A 24,967-nucleotide genomic window follows, 5' to 3' on the forward strand; every position below is an offset into this window, starting at 1 on the left:
CCATTGCTCTCCTGTGATGTCTGGGGGACCAGTCTGCTAAAAATGCTGGCTCCTCCTACATCCCAATGGCTTGACTTTCCACAATTTGCACTTATTTGTTTTTTTTTTTAATGAACCAAAAAACAAAACATCCAAAGTACAAAACCTTGTTTGAAATAGTATTTTCGGGGGAAAAAAAAGATAGATGTTTTTCTTTTTTGAAAATGAACTTCTTTCCTATTCAGAATTTGGATGTTTTGTGCAAAACATCCAAAGGCAGATTTAGCCATCATATCGAAAATGCCCCTCTTAGTAACCTATGGAACTTTGTAAGTTTCAGTGCTTTGAAAATGATCCCCATAGTAACTTAGAGGCTAGCACCCCTGCAAGTGAAAAGAAAGACATTTATTTTTTGGTCTTTTTTTTTTTAGATAGATGGAGATAAATTCAGCAGATAGGATATATTAAGAGAAGGAAACACAGGTAAAAGTATATTACAATCTGAATCAAACCAGACAATTTGAAAATTCTCTGATAGCTCTCTGGCAGGCACAAATCCAAGTAAAGGTGTTCTCTTGGTACATCCTGAACAAGGCTTTACAGGGAGGCGGGGATAGGGCTGGCCAGACTTATATGGTCTGTGCACTGAAGAGGACAGTACAAATAAAAAAAGTAGCATATATGAATTTATCTTCTTGGGCAGACTGGATGGAGCGTGCAGGTCTTTTTCTGCCGTCATCTACTATGTTACTATGTTATCCTGAACAAGGCTTTACAAACACGCCTTTAATGGCACACAGACTATGAGTCACCAGAAACAATTGAACCAAATTGATTAGTTGAAATCACAGGTATCTCTACAATGGCATGCAGGTACAAAACAGTTCTGATCAAAAATAGCACCTTTAAAACAAATTTTACCATAAAATGCAAAAGAGTAATTATAACTATAAGTTTTACAGAGTGCCCTTTGTAGAATAGCACGCCGTGCCGATTTTTTCCAGCACCCAAATGTGGGCACCATTTACTGAATCCAGTCCTGTGTTCCACTCATGTGTACACCCCCTTGCAGTTACCCGCTATGGGGCAGATTCTATATATGGCACCTGAAATATCCGTGCGGAAAAAATTTCCACCTAAGTGTATTCTATAAGCGGTGCCTAGATTTAGGTGTGGTATATAGAATATGCTTAGTTGATATCACAGTGCCTAAAACTATGTGCCTCCATTTACACCAACAAAAATGTGGCGTAAATCCCGGTGGGTAGATTTAGGCACAGAGGGTCATATTCTATAACTATGCACGTAAATTTCAGAACGCTCATGAAACACCCATTTCCCCAACCATAGCCATGCCCCCTTTGCATGTGTTAGAAGTTAGGCACACTACGTTACAGAATATGCTTAGTGAGTTGTGTGCGTAAATTCTAATTATTGTCAATTAGTGCTTGTTAAGTGCTGTTATCAACACTTACTGTACACCGACTTGAGTGAATTCCTTCAAAAAGGCAGTAAATAAATCCTATTAAATAAATAATTAGCTTGTTAAGCCAATTAAGCTGCATGCATTGTTATAGAATGCGCCTGGATTTCAGCACAGATCTCTAGGCACACTATATAGAATCCTGGGGTATAGCACTTGCATGCTCTCATAGTGTATAGCACACTTACTCATATGCCCAGTTATAGAATTGCCTTTATAGTGTCTTGACTTAGGAATGAGGTTCACTACTCTAATGGTATGTGCAAAACTAACAGAAGAACCAGTGCAATAAAAGGGTAAAAAGTATTTACTGTTCAGTCCATCAAAACTTCTTTTGTGGCACAAACAAGGGGACTCAAAGAACTCGATAGGCCATGTTTTGGCAACCAGTGCCTGCATTAGGAGTCATGCAGTGCTTCTAGGTGTCACAAACCACTTAAGCGATGGACAGGTGTAAGTGGACAGATATCACTGTGATTTACCAAACAGTAACAGGGATTTGAAGCAGGACTGCTGTGAAACATAAACACTATCATGTTTTGATGGACTGAACAGTAAATACTTTTTACTCTTTTATTGGACTGGTTCTTCTGTTTGATTGCCCTGCTGTTTTATCCTGTTTGTGGTTGCATGGGGCTCTATCCTTCTTCTAAATTTGACAATTACAAAACTAACCCATTTGGAGAAACAGTCCTGTGAGCATGTGTGAGTGACTTGTCTCCGTTTCTGTTGCCCTTAAAGATCTTTGGACAGTTTGCAGAAATACTATCATCTTTCTTTTCTGATTTTGCTCATTCAGCTGGGTAGATGGGGTGTGTTTCATTCATGCTCTGCCTGTTTGGTTATTACTGTTATTACGGGCTATGTACTCTCCCCTCCTCCCTTCTTACAGATAGGATTTTACAGGAAACCTTGTGGTTTACTATTATTAACTATGAAGGTTTCTGCTCTGGGGAAGACTGAGTCAACTGTTGAAGTTTTACCATTCATACATATGTAACACTGAATTCAGGCAATGACATCACTGCAATTCCAAAAAAGGAAAACCGTTACATTATGTGGTGACATCATTGCAGTGCCCTATAAGGAGCCACATTCCTGCAGTGACAAGATTTGTCCTGTTCCTACAGTTGCAGGTTCATTAAAATTCACTTCTGCCTTGACTATTGCAACCTACTCCTCACTGGCCTCCCACTTAGCCACCTACCCCCCCCCCCCCCTTCAATCCGTTCAGAACTCTGCTGCACGTCTTATCTTCTGCCTGGACTGATATGCTCATATCACCCCTCTCAAGTCACTTCTCTGGCTTCCAATCAGGTACCGCATACAGTTCAAACTTCTCCTACTAACCTACAAATGCACTCAATCTGCAGCCCCCCACTACCTCTCTACCCTTATCTCTGTTGGATTATTTGTAGTAAATAATTAGCAGATTTTAGTACACACAGCTTCAGCTTTAGAAATGTTAATTTCTTTCTTCATCTCTCTCTCATTCACCCCTGAATAATTCACTGCTGAGTCACTTTAAAGTTGAAGTAACAAAACATCTGTTTACTCACAGTTTGTAGTTAGATTATAATCAGACAGGCTTATATATACATATTACTATACATTTGTATTATCAGCTCCTTCCATGTGCTTAGATGGTAATGGATGCTCACACCACCATAGATCCTCTCAGGTTAGGAGAGAACATGAGCTCCATGTGCTCCATGTGCTGCATCTGCTGCATCTGCTGTGTCTAACCCCCACAGGAAGTTGCATAGCAGTGTGACCTCTCTAAGTAATTCACATCAGAGGTCACAGAGTAATCACAGAGAAATAATAGGTGACAGGCAATGCATGTAAAATACAATTACATTCCAACAAACCCCTTCTCATGCATAACTGTCATGCAATTATTTATTCATACAAAGTCCAAGCTTTATACGCAGATTCACAAAATGTTCTCTGGGTAACGGTTTGGTCATGATGTCAGCTGTCATCTCACTGGTGTGACAATAGTGTAGACTGATGACCCCTTCTTTTGCCAACTCTCGCACGTTGTGGTATTTCGTTGCGATGTGCTTGGTGCGTGACTGAACCTTGTCATTCTGTGACAGTCGGATGCAGCTCTGATTATCTTCCATTAACTGGATTGGTCTCTGTTCAGCTATTCCGAAATCCAGCAAAAGTTTTTCAATCCACATCAGTTCTCTGCACGCTTCCGATACGGCCACGTATTCAGCTTCTGTAGAAGACAAACTCACAATACTTTGTTTATGACTGGCCCATGAAATTTGTACATTTCCATACATAAACACATATCCACTTGTGGATTTATAATCAGAATGATCCCCTGCCCAATCTGAATCACAGTAACATATTAGTTTTGGATTACTATTGGCTGAAACCTTTAATTTACAATCAATGGTACCCTTTAAATACCTTACCATCCTTTTAACTGCAGTCCAATCTGATTTGGTAGGTGAGCTGACCCTTCTGCTCAAAATTCCTACTGCATTTGCTATATCAGCCCTGTATGTGGTAGCTAGATATAAAAGCTTACCTATGGCTGATCTATATTGGATGTTATCTGGTAAAGGTTCTCTTACTGTTTCATCCTTCAGAAAATCAGTGATCATGGGAGTGCTTACAACTTGGGCATCTTGCATACCTAAACTTTCAATAAGCTCATTTATTTTCTGCTTCTGGCTTAGAAGATAAGAACCATCATTTTGTTTCTCAATTTCTATACCAAGATAGTATGACACATTACCCAGTTCTTTTATCTCAACATTGTGGTTTAAACACTTTACAATGTCCTTGTACTCTTGCTCACTTTTGCTTGCAATGAGCAGATCATCAACAAAAGCTAAAATGTATGCATATTGTCCATTTGTGCACCTAGTGTACAAGCATTTATCTGCTTCACCTTGCTTAAATCCTAAATTTGTCAATATTTCATGCAATTTGTCATTCCAACATTTCGCACTTTGCTTTAATCCATAAAGACCTTTTTGAGTAACACAGTCTATGCATTTCTCCATTTTACCAGCACTTGCACTTATCTGAATGCCGGTGGCCAGTTGCTTACTGTAAAGATCCTGGATCACCTTAGAATCACGATGTCCCAGGCGGCGATGCCAGATTTCCAGACTACATTTACCATCATTCTTCCTTACTTGCGCCATATGTGAGGCTTCACCTGAAATGTTCAGCTTATAAACATCATTATGCATAAAAGCTTCAGCATACACTTCATCATTTTTAGAGATTGTGCACTTACTGTTTTCAAAATGAATCGCAAATCCCTTCTTATCTAATGTAGATACACTAAGCATATTGCAAACTGCTTGGGGAATATACAAGACATCACTTACAGGAATTTCTTTAACTTCATTAGACACTTTGCATTTTAAGAATCCAATACCTTTTGCTTGGATCTTAGCAGTCCCTGCGTTTGCAGTTTTAAGAATACCTTCCTCTGGACACATTTCCTGAAAGAAATCCTTACAATTGGTTAAATGGCATGTGCTCCCCGAATCCAAAATCCAAGTACTTTCATTTGAATTATTATTTACCATAGTCAAAGATTTTTCTGCCATTAGAAAGCCCTTGTGTTTATCTTTGTCCTTCATACATTTCCTGGTTTGAAAATTCTTTAGTTCCATTGGCTTAGGTGAGCTAGAGGGAGTGTTTTGTGTTTCCTTACACCATTTAGATACATGTCCCTCCTTTCCACATGAGTAGCAAATAAGCTTGCCCTTGGGTGGAGTTTTCCCATAGCTCCGCCTTCCTCTGTTCTTTGCCAAGAAATTTGTTTCATTTCTCTCTGACTTGCTTTGAGAACACATCTCCTCAGAATCATTTATTATGCATTCCTGCCTTAGTTTTGATGTTGCCTGTTCAAAAGATTGCCCTTCAATGGCCTCATTTACAGACCTAAAAACATCAAACTTCTTTGATAGTGAGGTAAAAAGAAATGCTCTTTTCAATGCATCACACATGGGAATTCCAGAAAGTTCTAGCTTTTGAAATGAAGACATAAGATGCATAATGTGATCATTACATTTACTTTTATCCCTTAATTTGGTTTCATTCAACTCTGCCAGCCAAATTGGTTGCTGCTTTGCATATGTAGTTGCATACATAGTTCTCAGTTTATATAAAATGTCCTTTGGTGTATCTTTTCCCTCCACTAATATGGCTTGTTTCTCTGAGAGAGCTTCCAAAAGCATGCACTTCACATAATAGTTTGCATTGTCCCATTCAGCCATATTTTCAGCTGTTCTGTCTTGATCTAAGCATATATTTAATCTTTTTGCTCGAAGGAGACATATGAATCTTAATTCCCACTGCTGATAATTAAACTCAGTTAATCTAGGCACCTTGAGAGAATAGAAAAATGGTGAATTTCCTCCCTCAGCCATTTTCTTAGCCTTCTGTCTGCTGTGTGGGGGGAGAGAGAGACAGACTGAATCTTTCCTTTAAAACTTAAGAGAAAAATGTGGCCTTTTTTTCTGCCTGGTAATATTTCTCTTCTTTTTCAATTCCTGGCCCTGGGCCCATAACCCTTTTGTTGGATTATTTGTAGTAAATAATTAGCAGATTTTAGTACACACAGCTTCAGCTTTAGAAATGTTAATTTCTTTCTTCATCTCTCTCTCATTCACCCCTGAATAATTCACTGCTGAGTCACTTTAAAGTTGAAGTAACAAAACATCTGTTTACTCACAGTTTGTAGTTAGATTATAATCAGACAGGCTTATATATACATATTACTATACATTTGTATTATCAGCTCCTTCCATGTGCTTAGATGGTAATGGATGCTCACACCACCATAGATCCTCTCAGGTTAGGAGAGAACATGAGCTCCATGTGCTCCATGTGCTGCATCTGCTGCATCTGCTGTGTCTAACCCCCACAGGAAGTTGCATAGCAGTGTGACCTCTCTAAGTAATTCACATCAGAGGTCACAGAGTAATCACAGAGAAATAATAGGTGACAGGCAATGCATGTAAAATACAATTACATTCCAACAATCTCCCCTTATGCTCCTACCCGAAACCTCCGCTCACAGGACAAATCCCTCCTCTCTGCTCCCTTCTCCACTATCGCCAACTCCAGGCTCCACCCTTTCTGCCTTACCTCTCCCTATGCTTGGAACAAACTCCCTGAGCCCATATGCAGAGCCCCCTCCCTGCCCATCTTCAAATCCTTACTCAAAACCCATCTCTTCAATGTCACCTTCAGCACCTAATCATTTTACCTCTATCCAGGAAATCTAGACTGCCCCAATTGACTGTCTGCACATGCTGTCCATTAGATTGTAAGCTGACTGCACATGTTGTCTTTTAGATTGTAAGCTCCTTTGAGCAGGGACTGTCCTTCTTTGTTAAACTGTACAGCGCTGCGTAACCCTAGTAGCGCTTTAGAAATGTTAAGTAGTAGTAGTAGTTCTGTCATGGTGTTAAAAGTGAGTGATTACAGGGTTCATTTCCATCAACATTCTTAAGTAGAGGAGTGTGGTAGCCGTGTTAGTCCACTCTTAAGGTTATCAATAGAAATCAAACAAAATAAAACATGGAAAAGAAAAATAAGAATCAAGAAATGTATTAAGTTATGTCCAATAAAAAAGGTATCATCTTATTTTCTTTTCCATGTTTTATTTTGTTTGATTTCTATTGATAACATCAACATTCTTAAAATATAAGTGAGCACTGGTCCCCTTCTAAAGTTTTAAAACCCACCCTTATCTCTGGCACACTGCGGAGTCCCAGTTCTTCTTCTCTGGTGGGTTCCTGAAAACCTCACACTCCAGCTGGAATCTGCAGTCCTTAAGTCACTATTACACAAAATGCAGAGATGGTGATATCAACCAGAAATGCAGTAAAGCAAAGACAAATTCCTGTAACTTTAAGGGCTATTTTTTAAAGTCCCGATGAATGGTCTAATGAAGCACATTTTCAGTCACAACTAAAATTAACCTAATCCTAGCAGGCCAATATCTGTCTTTAGGCCCTCAAGTTTAGTTTTACTCAGAATGTCCAGAATCCGAATAGCAAATATAGGGATTTTCAAAACAGCAAAATGTTTATCTTTTTTTTTTTTTTTTTTTTTAATGGCCACTTGCTAGACGTTTTTGTGCTCGTGCATTTATGTTTTTGGTCCATTTTCGGAAAAAAAAAAAAAATGTCCAAGTGAAAACCCACAAAATCAAGCCATTGGGATATAGGAGGAGCCACCATTCTTAGTACACTGGCCACATAGACATCCCAGCAGAGCAGTGGGGCACTGCAGTGGACTTCACTTAAAAGCTCCCAGGTACACACCTCACCATTGCTTCCTTACATTGAATAGTCAGCCCTTCAAAACCAACCAAAAACCTACTTTACCCAACTGTACATCACTACAATAGTGCTTATGGCTGCAGGTATCAGTAGATTTTTGGTGGTTTTGGAGGACTCATACTTTCTACCACAAGTTAACAGTTAGAGTGGATTATAGACCTGGGTTCCCTTCTCCACAGTGCACTGCACCAACCACTAGGCTACTCCAGGGACCTGCTTGCTGCTCTAATAGTACTGGCTATTAATCTGAGGCTGTCATAGAGGCTGGTTTGTCTGTTCCTTTTACATCTTTGTGGGTCAGTGACTACTGGCAGGGTTGTTTCTTTATTCCTTCAGTGGCCATCTGATCATTTAGGGCATTTTTTTGTGGCTTAGTCTTTATTAAAATAGGTCTAGCTCAAAATGTCTTAGTTTGAGGCCTGGACATTTTCCTTTTGTTCCATTATGACTGAAAACATCCAGGTCTTAGGAATGCCCAGATCCCATCCTTAACATGCCCCTGATTTGCTCCCTTGAAGTATAGATGCACTGCAGACAAGCTGCATAGAAACGCACCTGGAAAATGAGTTTCAAAATATTGATTTGGATGTTTTGGACATTTTTCTTTTTCAAAAATGAGCCCCTTAGATGTCTAAAGTGGGAAAAAAAATCAGTGCTAGTTGGCTAAGAGGGGTGTTTTCGATGTGAAATATAAATCTGATTTTGGATGTTTTGTGGAGAATGTCCAAAAGTCCAGTAGCGAACATGGCCATTCTCAAACCAGAAAAATGTCCAACTTTTTGTTTCAAAAATGGCCATTTGCTAGGTGCTTTTGTGCTCAATGAGTCTATCTTTTTGGACCATTAAAAAAAACATAACAAGGGGAAAATGCACAAAAATAAGCCATTGGGATGTATGGGAGGCCAGTATTCTTAGTAGACTGGCCACACTTAGACGCTACTTTATAACATAAGAACATAAGCGTCGCCATACTGGGACAGACCGAAGGTCTATCAAGCCCAGGCCAGCATCTGGCAAGATCCCAAAAGAGTAAAACAGATATGCTGCTTATTTTAGAAATAAGCTATAGATTTTCTGAAGTTCATCTTAATAATGGCCTATGGACTTTTCTTTTAGGAAATTATTCAAACCTTTTTTAAACCCTGCTAAGCAAACTGATTTTACTACATTCTCTGACAGTGAATTCCAGAGTTTAATTATGTTTATGTTTGTTTATGAAACTTGATTAATCACCAAAATTGGACCAGCCAAGACAAGGCAATGTACAATTAAAAACCAAAAAATACATTAAAATGATATTATCTCCCTATTGGTTTACTGTAATCTATACAAGAAGTAATGAAAGCATGATAAAGAGTGTCACGTGTTTCTGAGGTAAGAAACAGTCTCACAGTAAAAAGCTGGCACAACACCAGAAAACCTGATCTCAATACAGCAGAAATTTGTTCATTAAAGGTGAGGGAAGAGTCTATAATAACCCCTAGATATTTAAAAGAGTTCACAAGTTGCTGTGGGATGCCAAAAAAAGTAGATATAATAGGTAACTGGGGTAAATGATTTGAGATCCAGCATGTGGTAGCCCTTAGTGGAGGCTGGCTAGAGTGGCTCATTATATGGGTTTTATTCATGGTTTTCCATTATTCTAAAATGTGTAATGTCTCTTTGATAATGAATTCAATCAATAAGCGAATCTGTTTTAAGTGTCTTTTGAAATGAATCTGATGGAATGGGAAATGTAGGTGTTCTTATGCATTTTGGGACCGTGATTTCAGTGATTCTTAGTCACAGTAGTGTTTTAGGACCTGATCGGAACTAACTTACTTTCAGCTAATGAGTCATTGAACATAGAAACACAGAACAAACATGACAGCAAAAGACCACATGGCCTATCCAGTTTGCTTGGCCACGCCAATTGCTCAGATCATAAAAACATTAAGATGTATCATTATAAATTTTGTGTTACAGGGGCATAGTCAGACACCCAATTTTGGGTGGGCCTGGGCCCAAGATGGGTGGGCAGAAGAACTCCGCCTTGTCCCACAAGTGATTTGGTCTCTCCCTCTCTCGCCTGCATACCATATGGTCTCTCAAGCATTCCCCCCACCCCCACATACCTTTTAAATAGCAGATTTTCACCAGCAGCGAGCAGCAGGCGAAGATCTGCTATTTACAAGGTATGCAGGAGAGATAGTTGTTGGGAGTTTTCGGCTGGTGGGGCTTGGGAATCCCTGCCGCCCCACTAGCCTCATCATAGGTGTGCTGCTACTGGGTGGGCCTGGGCCCATCCGAGTCCACCCTTGGCTACGCCACTGGTGTAACAGTAACAGAGTTCAAGAAAGCTTGCATAAACACAGAGAATCTCCATTTGCAAAGAAGAGAAAGTTAAAGATCAACTTGGGTATATGGCATTGCACAAGGAATGGCCCTAATAATCCTTGCTTGTAGTCAAATTCTGTGTGTCTATGTAGATTTATTAAATATTCAAAAGATCTTATGCATAAGCATGAACTGTGTTTTAAAAGAGACAGAGGGAGAGCATTTGGTAAGTGCCACTGGAGCTGCACTGGTTATTCTTAGTTCAAGGCAATGAATTTTTTTTAAGTGATCTGTACTGGTAAACCATTTATATCTCAGGGAAGAGTGTGATGGTATGAGCCTGCCAGACCTTTAAGATCTAGCCAAGGTAGATTGCTAAATATTCCTTCACGTTCACAGGTCCATTTGGAATGTTGGAGGTCACAAGCATTCTCAGATGCCAGGCCCACGTGGTGGTGGTGATGGGGGGGGGGAGGGCCTAAGGAGATGCCAGACACTGTGTGTGCGTGTGTGTGGGGGGGGGGGGGGGGGAGAGATAGATCTGCAGTGGTAGGGGGAGGGAAGGAGAGAAGCTCCCACCCCCAGCCCCACTACCTTGAGAAAGATGGCCCATCTAAATTTTACCACCCAGGGCCCATTCAGTCCTAGCTACACCACTGACAATCATGATTGCTCCAATAGCACCCCTCCCAGAACAATCCTGTGAAAATGCATAATTGAACATTGTACTTTTAAATATGTGTGTGTATAGCGAGAGAGTGCATGTCAGCCCTCATGGCTTGTGCAAGAACATTAATGTCCTTTCCTATTGCTATGTATTTAGTCCAGGGTGTAAATTCTATCTCAAGTCACAAGGTGGCATTCAGGCATGTTCTAGATGAGAGCACGCTTGCAATGGCAGCATTTGGGGCCCCTTTTACTAAGCCATGTAAGCGTCTAACCGTGTTCAACGCACCCCAAAATGAACTTATCGCCCGACTACCGTGTGGCTCTTGCGGTAATTTCATTTTTGGTGCGCATCTGCTACGCGCATCTGAAAAATATTTTTTATTTTCTGGCACGTCCGCATCTGATGCGCATAGGTCATTACCGCACAAATTCTTTACCGCTAGGTCTATGACTGGTGGTAAGGTCAGAGACCCAAAATGGACGCATGGCAATTTTGATTTTACCGCATGTCCATTTTCAGGGGGGGGGGGGGGGGGGGAGGGGGAAGAGGGCTTTGTTACAGGCACGTTGAAAACCCTGTGCCTACACTACCGCAGGTCACTTTTTACCGTGGCTTAGCAAAAGGACCCCTAGATTAGGTACTCTACATACTTCAAACCTCTTGAATAAACCTGCCTCTCCTGGACAATGATACACCTCAATCTCAGTGTTTTAATGTGTGACAGAAGGATAGCAGTTGCTCCGTGCTTTTCCAGCTGCTGTTTTGAATGCTCATTTTTTTCACCCGAAATAAACAGGATCTTAACTGGCACTTCAGCAGCTGAAGCACTTGACTCATTGCCCACAAACATATCATTTTCTTCCTAGAGTCTGGCATATTTTCAGTTTAATTAAAATCCCCAGGAAGGAAGCTGTATGCCTTTACTAGATAAAGCATATCACCTAACCAGCTGTGACGATAACAATAAAAGAAGCCTGTCTTGTCTGTTCTCTAGGTCTTTTTCCATCTTATTGGTTTCTACTGTCGCCAAGAAGCAGAATAGACCTAGGGTTCCTTGTGTGACTTCCTATGGCTTCACATGCAGGAGCTGAGTTATTCTGCAGTTTAAAAAAGAGATTATTTAGTTTGTAATTTTTTTTAATTGCCTACTTGTCTGTTCTATCTAAAGCTTCAGCTGCATCTAAAACAGTTTAGTCATTGGTTAGTGCCATAGTGGTTATATAAATGAGTTTACTATTGATCACACTAGTCCAGGTCTTCCCAAATTGTGGGTTGGACCCTATATTTATTTATTTATTTATTTAACACATTTATACCCCACATTTTCCCACTAGTTGCAGGCTCAATGTGGCTTACACAGTAACATGGGTAGGCTATAGTTCAGTATAATATCATTAAACAATGTCATAGTAAAAAATTAATCGTAAACGTATCGTCTAAGACAACAAAGATAATAAAAGATAATGGAAAAACATTAGGGTCCATAAATTTTGCTGAACAGATAAGAAATGAACTAAGTAACGTCTGGATGGTACGCCTTCTTGAACAGGATGGTCTTCAATAATTTCCTGTAGTTTAGATGATTCTGAGTTGATTTTAAGAGTTTAGGCAGTGCATTCCATAGCTGAGTTCCTATTAAGGAGAAGCTTGATGCGTAGGTAGATTTGTATTTGAGGCCATTGCAATCTGGATAATGTAAAATTAAATAGGATCGGGAAAGACTGGAACTATTTCTGGGTGGTAGATCTATAAGATTTAACATGTATCCAGGAACTTCAACATAAATGATCCTATGAATCAAGGTGCAAATTTTAAAGGCAATAGGTTACTTGATGGGAAGCCAATGTAATTTTTCTCGAAGGGGCTTGGCAGATTCAAATTTAGATTTTCCAAAGATCAGTCTCACTGCTGTATTCTTTGTGGTCTGAAGTTTCTTGATTAGTTGTTCTTTGCAGCCTGTATAGATGCTGTTGCAGTAATCTAAATGGCTTAGAACCATTGATTGTAATAGGTTGCGGAAAACATCTCAAGGCAAGAAAGGTTTTATACGCTGAAGTTTCCACATTGAGTAAAACATTTTCTTTGTGGTGCATTTTACTTGGGTTTCCAGGGTCAGGTGCCGATCAATTGTGACACTAGTAGTTTTAGACTATCAGAAATAGGGAGGGAGTAGTTGGGGATATTTAAAGTTGTAGGTTTAAATTTATTATGCTGAGAAGATAAGATGAGGCAATGCATCTTCTCAGTGTTCAGTTTTAGTTGAAATGAGTTAGCCCGCTCGTCCATAGTACTCAAGCCTATCCTAATTAAATTGGTAATTTCAGTCAAGTCCTGACTAAAAGGTATATAGATAGTCACATCGTCAGCATAAATAAATGGATTTAAACCTAGGTTGGATAAAGAATTAGCCAATGGAATCATCATATTAAAGAGTGTTGGAGATAGAGGTGAACCTTGAGGGACTCTGCAGACTGCTTTCCATGAGGATGATATAATTGAATTCAATTTCACCCTATATGATCTACATGATAGAAAGCCCTTAATCCATCTGAGTACGTTTCCGCCAATCCCAAAATAGTCAAGAAGATGTAGTAAGATGGCATGGTTGACCATGTCAAATGTGCTGGACATGTCGAATTGAAGGAGAAGTATACTTTTGCCACCAGCAATTAATTGCTTGAATTTGGCCATAAGGGTAACCAATACAGTTTCTGTACTATAGCAGGAGCGAAAGCCAGATTGTGAGTCATGTAAGATGGAGAATTTGTTTAAGTATTCTGTGAGTTGTTTAGTCACCATGCTTTCCATTAATTTAATTAACAATGGGATAGATGCAACTGGACGGTAGTTTGTAAAGTCATTGGTCTTTTTTTTGGTATCCTTAGGTATAGGAGTAAGAAGGATGTTCCCGTAATCCTTATGGAAACAGCCTTGTTGAAGCATGAAGTTTAGGTGTGATGTGAGGTCTGAAATGTACCGAGTTGGAATGAATGAAGTCATGACCCACTCCAGACATACATAGGTGCGTCATTCTGAAGCACCTCAGTGGGGTCTGGACATTTCTGCAGGTGCAACAATGGGGGTTATGGCCAAAAAAGGTTTGATAAGCACTGCACTAGTCCTTTGCTTACTGGAGATTTCACATGGCCTTTTCAGAAATTCAGAACTTTTGGTAAACCATTGTCAAATATAAATGATGACAGATAAAGATCTGAATGGTCCATCCAGTCTGCCCAACAGTCACACTCATTATCAAGTCATGATTAAACCAACAATGCATGTGATATAAAATACTTGATCATTGTATCTCTTTGGCATTTCTGGGACATAGACTATAGATGTCCGTATGGCCCTGTCCTTAGGTTCCAACTACTTAGGTTGTCATCAAAGCCCACTCCAACCTATTCAAATCAGTCTTGCCATTTGCAGGTCACAGACTGTAAAAATCTGCCCAACACTGTTCTCATGTTCCAAATTACTGGAGTTTCCATCAAAGCCCTCTCCAGCCCATCCTAAACTGGATTGCCATATATGAGACCCAAACCGTACAAGCTAGCCCAGAACTGGCCTTAGTTCTTCTCAGCAGGAATCACCATCTAGGCACCACTCGACATGCAAACACAATGCAACCATTTAAGTTTTGTTTTTTATACCATCCATTTTCTAATTAGAGATCCTTCGTATTCATCCCATGCCTTTTTGAATTCCGTCACCCTTTTTTCTCCACCATCTCCCTCGGGAGGGTGTTCCAGGCATCAACCACCTTCTCCATGAAAAGTAATTTCCTGACATTACTCCTAAGTCTACCACCCTACAACTTCAATTCATGTCCTCTAATTTTACCATTTTCAAAGCTCCCAGGGAAATCTAATAAACAGTTTCCAAGCCAAAACCCAGCATATTTGTACCCTAATAATTCAGTCAGGCCAGTTCTGAGACACTCATGATTCCTTGAGAATAAATTATATCTAGTGCATGTTAACCCCCAGGGCTGGTGCAAGGATGCCAGCCTTGCTCCCTCACCCCACCCCCCCCCCCCCAATTAATTTTCCAGTTCCCAGCTCCTCTCCCACATGTTGATAATAAAACTCAACAATCATGATAGCTCTAACACTGTCCCTCCCAGAACAATCCTATAAAAATGCATAATTGCATAATGCAAATATAAAAATTGTGTGTATATGAGGAGAAAAAGATAGTGAGAGACAGGGGGGGAGGGGGAAGGGTTCCAAAAGCCATTTACACAGGTAAATGGCTATCTGAAAATTGCCATGCATCCTGTGGGGGTAAAGGTATGTGATTGTGACTGTCTAGACCTATTGTATTGTGTTAATTGCAGCTGCTCTTTGACACTCCCCATAAGCTGCCACCCTGGGCAACTGCCTAGTCTTGTCTAATGGATAAGATGTTCTTTTAGCCCATTCTACAGATTGAACATTTTGGATGACCCTTGCTAAGGCTTCTTTCTGAATTCAGTGTAACACCTGAGAGACTGGGGAAACAAGGGGTGAAGCTTCTTTACAAACAGGTACAGAATGAGTACCACTGTATAGCATAAATTGAGTCTAGTCTCTCTTTGATGCAGAGCTGAACTGACCAGTCAGTCAATAGGGTAGTACCCAAGGACCCACTCTCCCAGTTGTCAGCAGGTCACCCTTCCGCTCTTTGGCCCAGGTTGACCTTGCTTAGCAGAGCTGCTTCCAGGCTGATCTTTCTCCCAGGCTGATCTTTCTCCCTTGCAGCACTGGGTAATTCCTGTTCCCTCTCTCCCACAGCCAGGACCTCCTGGATTCACTGTTCCTTTGCCTTATACTTCTGTGATCACCCAATAAACGGACAGGTATTCAAACATTTTTATGTAAGCCACATTGAGCCTACAAATAGATGGGAAAATGTGGGATATAAATGGAACAAATAATAATAATAAATAATACATTGTAAAGATGTCCAACCAAACATCAGCCTCATGGATCTCTGAGTGTGGGGCACCACAGGGATTGCCAATATCACCAATACTATTCAATGTAATGATGGAATTAATGGGTTTCAACCCATTTATATATGCAGATGACATCACCATCTTCATACCTTTCCAAAACAATATCACAAACATACAGGACGATTTTTTTAAAGGATTGGACCTCATGGAAGAATGGGCAACAACTTTCAAACTCAAACTGAACAGAGACAAAACCAAATTCCTAGTACTATCCAGCCCACACAACCCTACATCCTACCAACAATTCACAGTCAACCAACAAACATACCATATTGAAGCACAACTTAAAATACTAGGAATCATTCTCTACAAACACCTAGCACTGGACAATCAAATATCAGCAGTAACATCAAAATGCTTTAGAACTCACAAACCCCTGTCTTGAGCGCCAACATAGATGGGAATTGTGCTCCCATCATGGTGAAATTAATTGGCTAACCTTTTGGTCTAAATCCAATAGACCCACTTTCTCTACTGGTATAACAGAATCATAATTTTATGTTCTTCATAGAGCTTATTGGACTCCTTTCAAATTGTCTAAACTAACCAGATCAACATCTCCTCCAAAATGTTAGTCTTGTTCTGCTCTTGTTGGTCACCTGAAGCATCTACTCTTTGAATGTTCCCATGTGTAACCTACTGGAATTTAATATGGAAAAGAATATGTGCAATTATTCCCTTCTCCTTGTCTGTTGGTTTGACATATGATGTGATAATACTCCAACCCCTAAACTTACACTTGAGGATCAGTATCAAAAACGTTTTGATATAATGATGGCTCTAGCCACTCATCTTATAGTATTTCATTGGAAAAATAATTTGCATTTGAACTTTTATGAATAGTGGAGTCATCTTTGTACTATTAGAAGCTATGAAGAATCTGCAGCTTTTAAATTTTGTCAATTGCCTACTTTTATGAAGCATTGAGCTCCTTTTGATCATTACATCAAAACAACAGCATCTCCTAGAGATTCGATTTTTATATTTATACTTAAATTGTCACATTAATCTGTATGTAATGCATTTGTTTCTTTCCATTTGTTCTTTGTTGTTGTATGTTTTATTGGTTTAAATTTTCTTGAAAACTCAATAAAAATTATTTTTTTAAAAATGCTTTAGAACACTATGGAAACTGAGAAGAATAAGAGTCTATTTTCCTAGACAATCTTTCTGGATATTGGTCAAATCAACAATACTGTTGCAACTAGACTACTGCAATGCAGCATATGTAGGGTGCTAGAAAAACACATTAAAATTGCTGCAAACAGTCCAAAACACAGCAGCAATTCTGATTTTCAAGAAATCGAAATATGAAAGAGCATCCCCATTGCTTGAAACATACATTGGCTACCAGTCAAGGCAAGAATATTTTTCAAAGCAAGCACCTGTTCAGAATGACACCCAAATATATGCTTAACATGATTGAACTATCCTCAAGAAATGCCAGCCCAGAAAATAGAAACTATCTACTACTACATCTACCTAACTGCAAAAACACTATCTATGAAACTATCTACACAGCAGGATTTAGCTACCTGGGTTCCAAATGGTGGAACTTGATACCAAAAACCATTAGAAGCATCACAAATCTCCTTCAATTCAGAAAAGAAATGAAAACCTACCTCTTTAAAAAATTCTACAGCTAATCACAAATTCACTCTCTGGTGATGTCATAATGCTTCATTTCACCAATGTCTAAGAGCCAGCCTCATTAGTGATGCCACAATGGCCCTATATCTGGCTCACTTTTATTACATATAGCAGTGATTTCGATTTCTAGATACATTTCTTTTTCCTTTAAGGGGGGGGGGGGGGAAGTTATCAATGTGGGCTACCATTAAGACATGTTGTTTTACTTTTAACATGGGTTATTAATAACTAGGTTCAGGGCCGTCGAGACAAAACCAGGACCAGGTGCCCCCCCCCCCCACTTGGGCTGCCACTGCCGTTGCCCCCCCCCCCTCACAGTCTCTTACTGCATCTGCTGTCTCCCTCAACCTGTCTCTCTCGTGCTCTTGTGTGCCAGGACCTGGGTTATTGTGTTAATGAAGCTCTGCCACCACAGGTCCTTCCTCCTGCCATGTCCCTTCCTACCTAAGCGGAAACAGGAAGTACTTCACACAGGAGGAGGTGGGATGAGACAAGAAGAAGGACCTATGGTGGCAGAGCATAATTAAGGCATTAACGCAATAACCCAGGTCCCACCGCACAGGATCAGGAGAGAGACAGACCGAGGGAACAGAACTTTCTGCCTGCGTGCCTGCCTGCCTACCAACCAGAAGCCTTGCCGGTGCCAGGCCCAGGGGAATCTTTCCCCCATGCTCCCCTCCTCGACAGCCCTCAGTAGGTCTCATTGCATAAACTGGTATCCGTGCTAAAATAGCACAAGTTTGTGGCAAAATAATACCACTTAACAGTAGCCCATGTTGATAACTATGCTCCTACATGAACTGGGAAACTGGTGCATGGCCCCATCTGTGCAGGTCCTTTCTGTGGGATAATATTAAAAAGAGACAGTATGCCCATACATTCCCTTTTAGAACTGGTATGCACACCTAATTACTCTTTTAGTGTGGCTGATATAACCATAGCTGTTTCTCTTTTCTCTCACTCTTTAAATGTCCTTGATTTATCAACAACAATAATGAAAAAAAAACCCCTTCCTGGAAAAGAAAGCCTTACACAATTTAATCCTTTGCAGACTTTTACCTGGAAGGCAAACTGGAGAAAGGACTATTACCATAGCATCAGCGCTGTAGATGTGTACCCTTCTGCATCCAGGCCAGGTACAGTTTATCCAAGTTCATCTAATACCGAATGAGTACACTCTCCATGGAAGCACAGTTCATCCCTGTGTTTTCTGTGGTTAGTTGAATCCAGCTACGCATTTTCTAGGTACAGTCTGTTTTATAAGATTACTTTTATAAATGCCAGGTACATTTTGTCCTCGTGTTTATTATATTGAGATTGATATGTGTGTATTATTCAGCTATGTTTCATTTGTATGCACTGCATTCGGTATTTTATCTGAGGGTCTGAGAGACTGTCTCTTCATGAAGTAGTAGTAGTGGTATGCTAATATAGATAGACAGATAGATGAATAGAAAATAATTTAGCTATATACCTAAATTCCTGAGATCTGCTGACAAAAACATTAGGCTCAGTATTTAAAAAGAGTTATACGTTTACTGGTAGCTAGTAAACAAATATAGGCACCACTATATAGTGTGCCAAAGGTTTGGCTCTTAACTTTAGGTGCTCAAACAAAAGTTAATGGTATTTAAGTGCCAAAAACGGGAGAAACAGTAGTTTTGCACCGAAGTGCATTTAAGCGCTATTGTAAAACTTGGTGCCTAAAGACAAAGCCACTCTAGTGATTCCCGTGCGGCAAATGAGAGGAAACCCATAGGAATTGAATGGGCTTCCTCTCATATGCCATGCAGGAATCACTAGCGTGGCTTTGTAAAGAAGCCCTAAGTGTTCTAACTTGTAACTGGCAAAGGGTGTTCTCACATGGGAGGGGCATAGATGAGTGATAGGTGTTCTGCCTATTTTAGCATGCGCTTTATCGAATACTGTCAGTCACCTAATAGTACATAAGTGTTGCCACACTGGGACAGACCAAAGATCCATCAAGCCCAGCATTCTGTTTCCAACAGTGGCCAATCCAGGTCACAAATACCTGGCAAGATCCCAAAAAAGTTCAATACATTTTATGCTGCTTATCCGAGAAATAAGCAGTGGATTTTCCCCAAGTCAATTTAATAATGGTCTATGGACTTTTCCTTTAGGAAGCCGTTCAGACCTTTTTTAAAACCCCGCTAAGCTAACCGCCTTTGCCACATTGATCTGGCATAAGTGTTGGTGCTTAAATCTTGGTGCCTAATTTTTGACTTACACTAATACAGTAAAAGTCCAAAAATCTAGACTGCTTGGGGATTGGGTCAGTCCGGATTTTCTAGATTCTCAGGCAATACTTTTAAAATTCAAATTCAGCATCTCTCATCCCCATGCAACATCTCTCTTCCCCAAAGGAGGGGGTCAAGGTCTTCATGGCTCCCTGTGGCTATGCCTCCCCCTCCCCCACCCCTCATGGTCCAGTGTCTCTCCCTCCCCTCCCGACCCTGCCTTCAACTCTCTGTCCCCGGTGTACAATACCTTCTCAGGAGTCTTCTGTGCTGCAGCTCCAGTGGCAGCCTTTGGCCTGCACCGGGCCTTTCCCTCTGACCCGTCCCACCCCCTTGTGATATAAATTACATTATATCTGATCTTATTTTCCTTTACTACCTTTCAGTTCTAAGAGGGTTACAAACAACAGGGAAAAAAAAGAAAACCAGAACAAACCTCTGGGAATTACAATAATCAATTCAACTAACAAGACCTAGTTATAACACATATTTATTAAATAAGAAAATGTTTATCTTCTTCCTAAACAAAAGATAAGATTGTGAAGGAGAAAACAAAGCAGCAATATCTTTCCAAAATTGGGTTGCTTGCACAGCCAAAGATTTATCAAAAAGTGCCAATCTCCTTTTACCCTTAACTTAAAGAAAAGTGAAAAAGTTATCAGTATCACATCTTCTAATTCTAGAAGATGTCACAAAACAAAGTTTCCAAGTTTATTCAAATTTGCTACCCCACCCTATGGAAAACCTTCAGAGTAGTTTATAATCTAATATAATGGAAAATGGAAAGTAACATTATAGGATAGGACAAGATATGAAAAGGTAGGAGGGGTAGAACTACAATCATGATAGTAAAGAGGATGGAGGTAGAACGACAGGGTAGCTCTGTACTGTCCAGCCAGCCCCCAGCTGCAGCCCTCTATGGAAGGGCAATTTATCAATAGGCATCTGCAAAAAGGTAGGTTTTAAAATTAGTTTTGAAATTTGTCATTGAGGGTTGTATTCTTAATGAGTTGGGGAGGGTATTCCATAATCAGGGACCTTGCACTGAGAAGATAGCTTCTCTGATGTGTTTGTGGACTATTATGCAGTAACTAGGAATGATGAGTTGGTTCTCTTGAGTGGATCTAAGGGTTCTATTAGGACAGTAAGGAATGAAATGGTGAGAAAGGTAAAGTGGTTCATTTGAAGACAAAGTCTTGAAGACAAGCAGTAGCATTTTATAAGTAGTTCAATGAGTCAATGGTAACCAGTGTGTGTCTTTTAGATAAGATGTGATATGGTCATATTTCTTAATCTTTGCTATGAGTTTAATAGCTGTGTTTTGAACAATCTGTAGTCAACAAAGATCTTTGTCTCTAATTCCCTGCTAAAGAGAGTTACTGTAATCAAGTTGTGTGATAATTAATGAGTGAATTAAAATATTGAGTGTGGAAGGCAAGATCAAAGATTGTATGGAGTGGATTAACCGGAGTTTATAGAAACAATTACAAACTCATTTGGAGATTTGAGGATGGAAAGAAAGTTTGGAATCAAGTCTAACACCTAGGATACAAATTGTATCTACCTAAGGAATCTAAATTCCTGAAAGAACGACAGGTGTTGGCAAAGGGATAGTTACTGTTAAACAGAAAAGTACAACCTTAGCTTTTAAAGGGTTCAAAACAAGTTTATGATCTTGTAGCCAATCTGAGATTGCAATGAGCTTTTGATTGAAGATAGAGAGTTCAGTAGAGGTGTAAGAGTCCATAGCATAAATTATTTGAATGTCATCAGCATAGACATACATTGTTAATTCCAGTGTTTATGCCAGTGTTTGAAGGGAGGGGGGCATGAAAATGTTGAAAAGTGTCAGTGAGAGAATGGATCCCTGGTGGACACCTACATCTGGCATGAATGGCATTGATGTGGAATCATGAAATGTGGCAGTGTAGGTCCGATTTAATAGTTAAGAAGTAAACCAGTCTAAAACAGTTCCACAAATATCAATGGACTGAAGATGACATAATAGAATAGAATGATGGACTAGATCGAAAGCAGCTGAGAGATCTAGTGAAAGAAGGACTGATTTACGCTGATCAAGTGCACAATAAATAAAAGTTGTGGTACCTAATAAAGATGTTTCAGTGCTCTTGTGCTTCCAAAATGCTGTTTGGTTAGGGTGAAGAGCTGAAATTTTGGAGATGAAATCAACAAATAACCAGGAATCTGCCCTTGTAATGTTTTAAACAGAAAACAAGCGAACATGAATAAAACTCTTGCCTCAATGGGATGTCAATGAAGCTTAATATAAAAAGAAGAAACATTATCAAATTTAGATAAACCAAAAATTAGTCTTATTGCTGTATTTTGTGTAGTCTGAAGTTTCTTCGATGACCTCTTCATGCTGACTAAATAAATCAGATTACAATAATCAAGAGAAGACAGTAATAGTGCACATACCAGCCGCTCAGATTGGTTAATTTTAAAAATTTCTGAATATTACGGAGCTTCCTCATTACAAAAAAAAAGAAACATTTTTTTTTTTACTAAAGCATTAACTTGTACTTCCAGAGAGATAGAACAATCAATTTGAACCCCTAAGATCTTAATATTTGAAGAAAGTGAAAAGTCAACCTTATTGATGGTAATCATCTTTGGAATTTGTTCTGGTCTGGAATTAAAACACAAACATTTAGTTTTTTCCATATTAAGTTTTAGCTTATGAGCGTACATCCATACTTAACTGTAGTGGAGGAGTAGCCTAGTGGTTAGTGCAGTGGTAATGGTTAGTGCAGTGGACTTCGATCCTGGGGAACTGAGTTCAATTCCCACTGCAGCTCCTTGTGACTCTGGACAAGTCACTTAACCCTCCATTGCCCCAGGTACAAAATAAGTACCTGAATATATGTAAACCACTTTGATTGTAGTTGCAAAAACCTCAGAAAGGCAGTATACCAAGTCCCATTTCCCTTTCTCTTTTTCTAACATGTCTATACACTGTTGAACTTTAGGCACATTAATATTGAAAACAGATTTAAGGGAAATCAATACCGAAATATCATTGGCACCCAAAATAAGAAATTTACAGGAATACACTAGATTCTGCAAAATCCTCAGATCGTTCATATTCAAACAAACCCTCACAAAGAACAACCATATCTCAATTAATTATTACCGGAATTGGTTATTACTTTATTTACCATTAACTTTCTCTTTGCTTCATGTACAATTTCTCATTCATCATAGATTTTCTAAATGTTAAACATCCATAGTTATCTCAGTAGGTTTATGATATTGTATTGTAAAATTGGATTCTTACAACAAATCACTTTCTTATGCATTATTCTTTGTTATGTATCCTATATTGTTTATTGTAAGCCACATTGAACTCAAACTTAATGTGGGATATAAATGTCACAAATAAATAAATAAATATAATGGAGAAAACCATTTCTATCTAATAAGGAACTTAAAGATCGCAAGAAAACATTAAACAACACCAGTGAAAGAGGGGGGCCCAGTGAGATTCCACATGTATCACTCTAATTGAAAGGTCCATGTTTAACTTAACGCTGTATGACCTACTAATCAGAAAGCCTCAAAACCACAAATTTGTCTCCTTACACTGCCAATTTTCAGAGGCACTATACAGATACCCCCAGATTCTATAAATAGTATCCAATTTAATTGAGTAATAAGCCAATTAGCGCCAATAACAATCAATTATTGGTATTAGTTGGCAACAATTTGGATTTGCATGCGCATCTTGCTAAGCGCTATTCTATAAAGATGTGCAAACAAATCCTTTTGCTCGTAACTAAAAATGGGGTGTGGCCATAGGAAGTGCACGGGTAGGTCAGGAGCATTCACTAAAGAGGCATGCACTATTATCAAATTCAGATAATCTGCGCCTAATTTAAGCATGAGGGTTTACACCAAGTTTCAGTTGTTGTAAACCTTAGGGCGCGGATCCCGACGCTATGTGCTATTCTATATTCTAGTCCATAATGTCAGCCAAAATCAGTTTATCTTCCATTCCCTCAAATAAACATTTACCTTCATATTCTATATATAATGCCTAAAGTTGTGCGTGATTTTTTTGGTAACGTGGCCAAACTGCACATGCAACTTAATCGGTTAACAAGCAGAGATTGCATGGTGCCATGCTGGTGAGTGGTTGCTGAAGCACAAAGCTCCTGCATTTACTCCCACCTTCACCTCCTGATTCAGCTATATCAGCGTTTTCCTCACTTCTTGTGCCTTCTGCCTGGTGGCCAAGTTTGATGGTGGTGAAACCAAAGCAACCAGAGAAGAAGCGGAGCTGTTATTATGCAGCTTTTGAATTATGGTCATATACAGGGTTTTTTGTAAGCTCTTAGCTTGGGTCAGTCCTTGACTTATGAAGGGCACAAAATATTATGTTTTCAGGATTAACTTCTCTCATTTAGCTGCACAAGGCATTTGTTCCTGTTTGTACTGCTCTTCATAACAAGAAAATCAAGTTCTCTTGCGTTATCCGGCCAAACTGAGGTTTATTGTGCAGGTACTGAAACATTTTATGAGGATGTAAAGTTGCTCGGATTTCCTTAATTTATTATCTCCCAGTTCTGTAGGCTGACTTTTTATTGCCAGTGTAATTTTCTACTTTTGGATTTTCGGTCATTGGATGAACAGTACCTGCATTTTTCAGCTCCAAGATTCCAAACTTGCCTTTGTGAGGCCTTGTTGATTATGCTGTGGTCTACTGTTCCTCTTTTTTTTTATTTTTTGAGTGGTATGGGACTTATCTTGGACATTGGGTCATGCTTATACTGTCGCTTTGGTTCTCTTTTACTGTCAATTATCGTGCCTGGATTTAGCAATGGGGAGTAAAGAGCACCTATATGTGATGAGTTAGGTTAGCAAATTACTGGGAGTAGAGGGTTTGGGAAATGGAAATGGTACCATCGGTTAGTTTGGGAAGGGAGAGGTTGGCAGGGGGCTCTTTTTTTTTGGAGGGGGGTGTATGCTGCTGTTGTTGTATGGTGAGATGTGGGATGTTTAACTTTCTTCTGGTGTTATGGTTTTGTTACTTTTTATGCTTTTTCTTTGCTGTTGGATTTGCTTTTACGCTTTTCCCTTTTCATTGTATTGCTCCTGTGGAACCCCTCTTGGTGATGTAGGTTGGGGGAAAGGTGTAGGCTGGGGCACCCTTCTCCCACGTAGTTTACTATGGTATTGTTACACCTTCTTTATTCTGGGAATTGGGGAGTATGGTTAAATTGGTGTCTTGGAATGTTGGGGGCTTCACTTCCCCTA

This window comes from Microcaecilia unicolor, chromosome 5 (assembly GCF_901765095.1).
Source record: "Microcaecilia unicolor chromosome 5, aMicUni1.1, whole genome shotgun sequence".
Classification (NCBI taxonomy): Eukaryota; Metazoa; Chordata; class Amphibia; order Gymnophiona; family Siphonopidae; genus Microcaecilia; species Microcaecilia unicolor.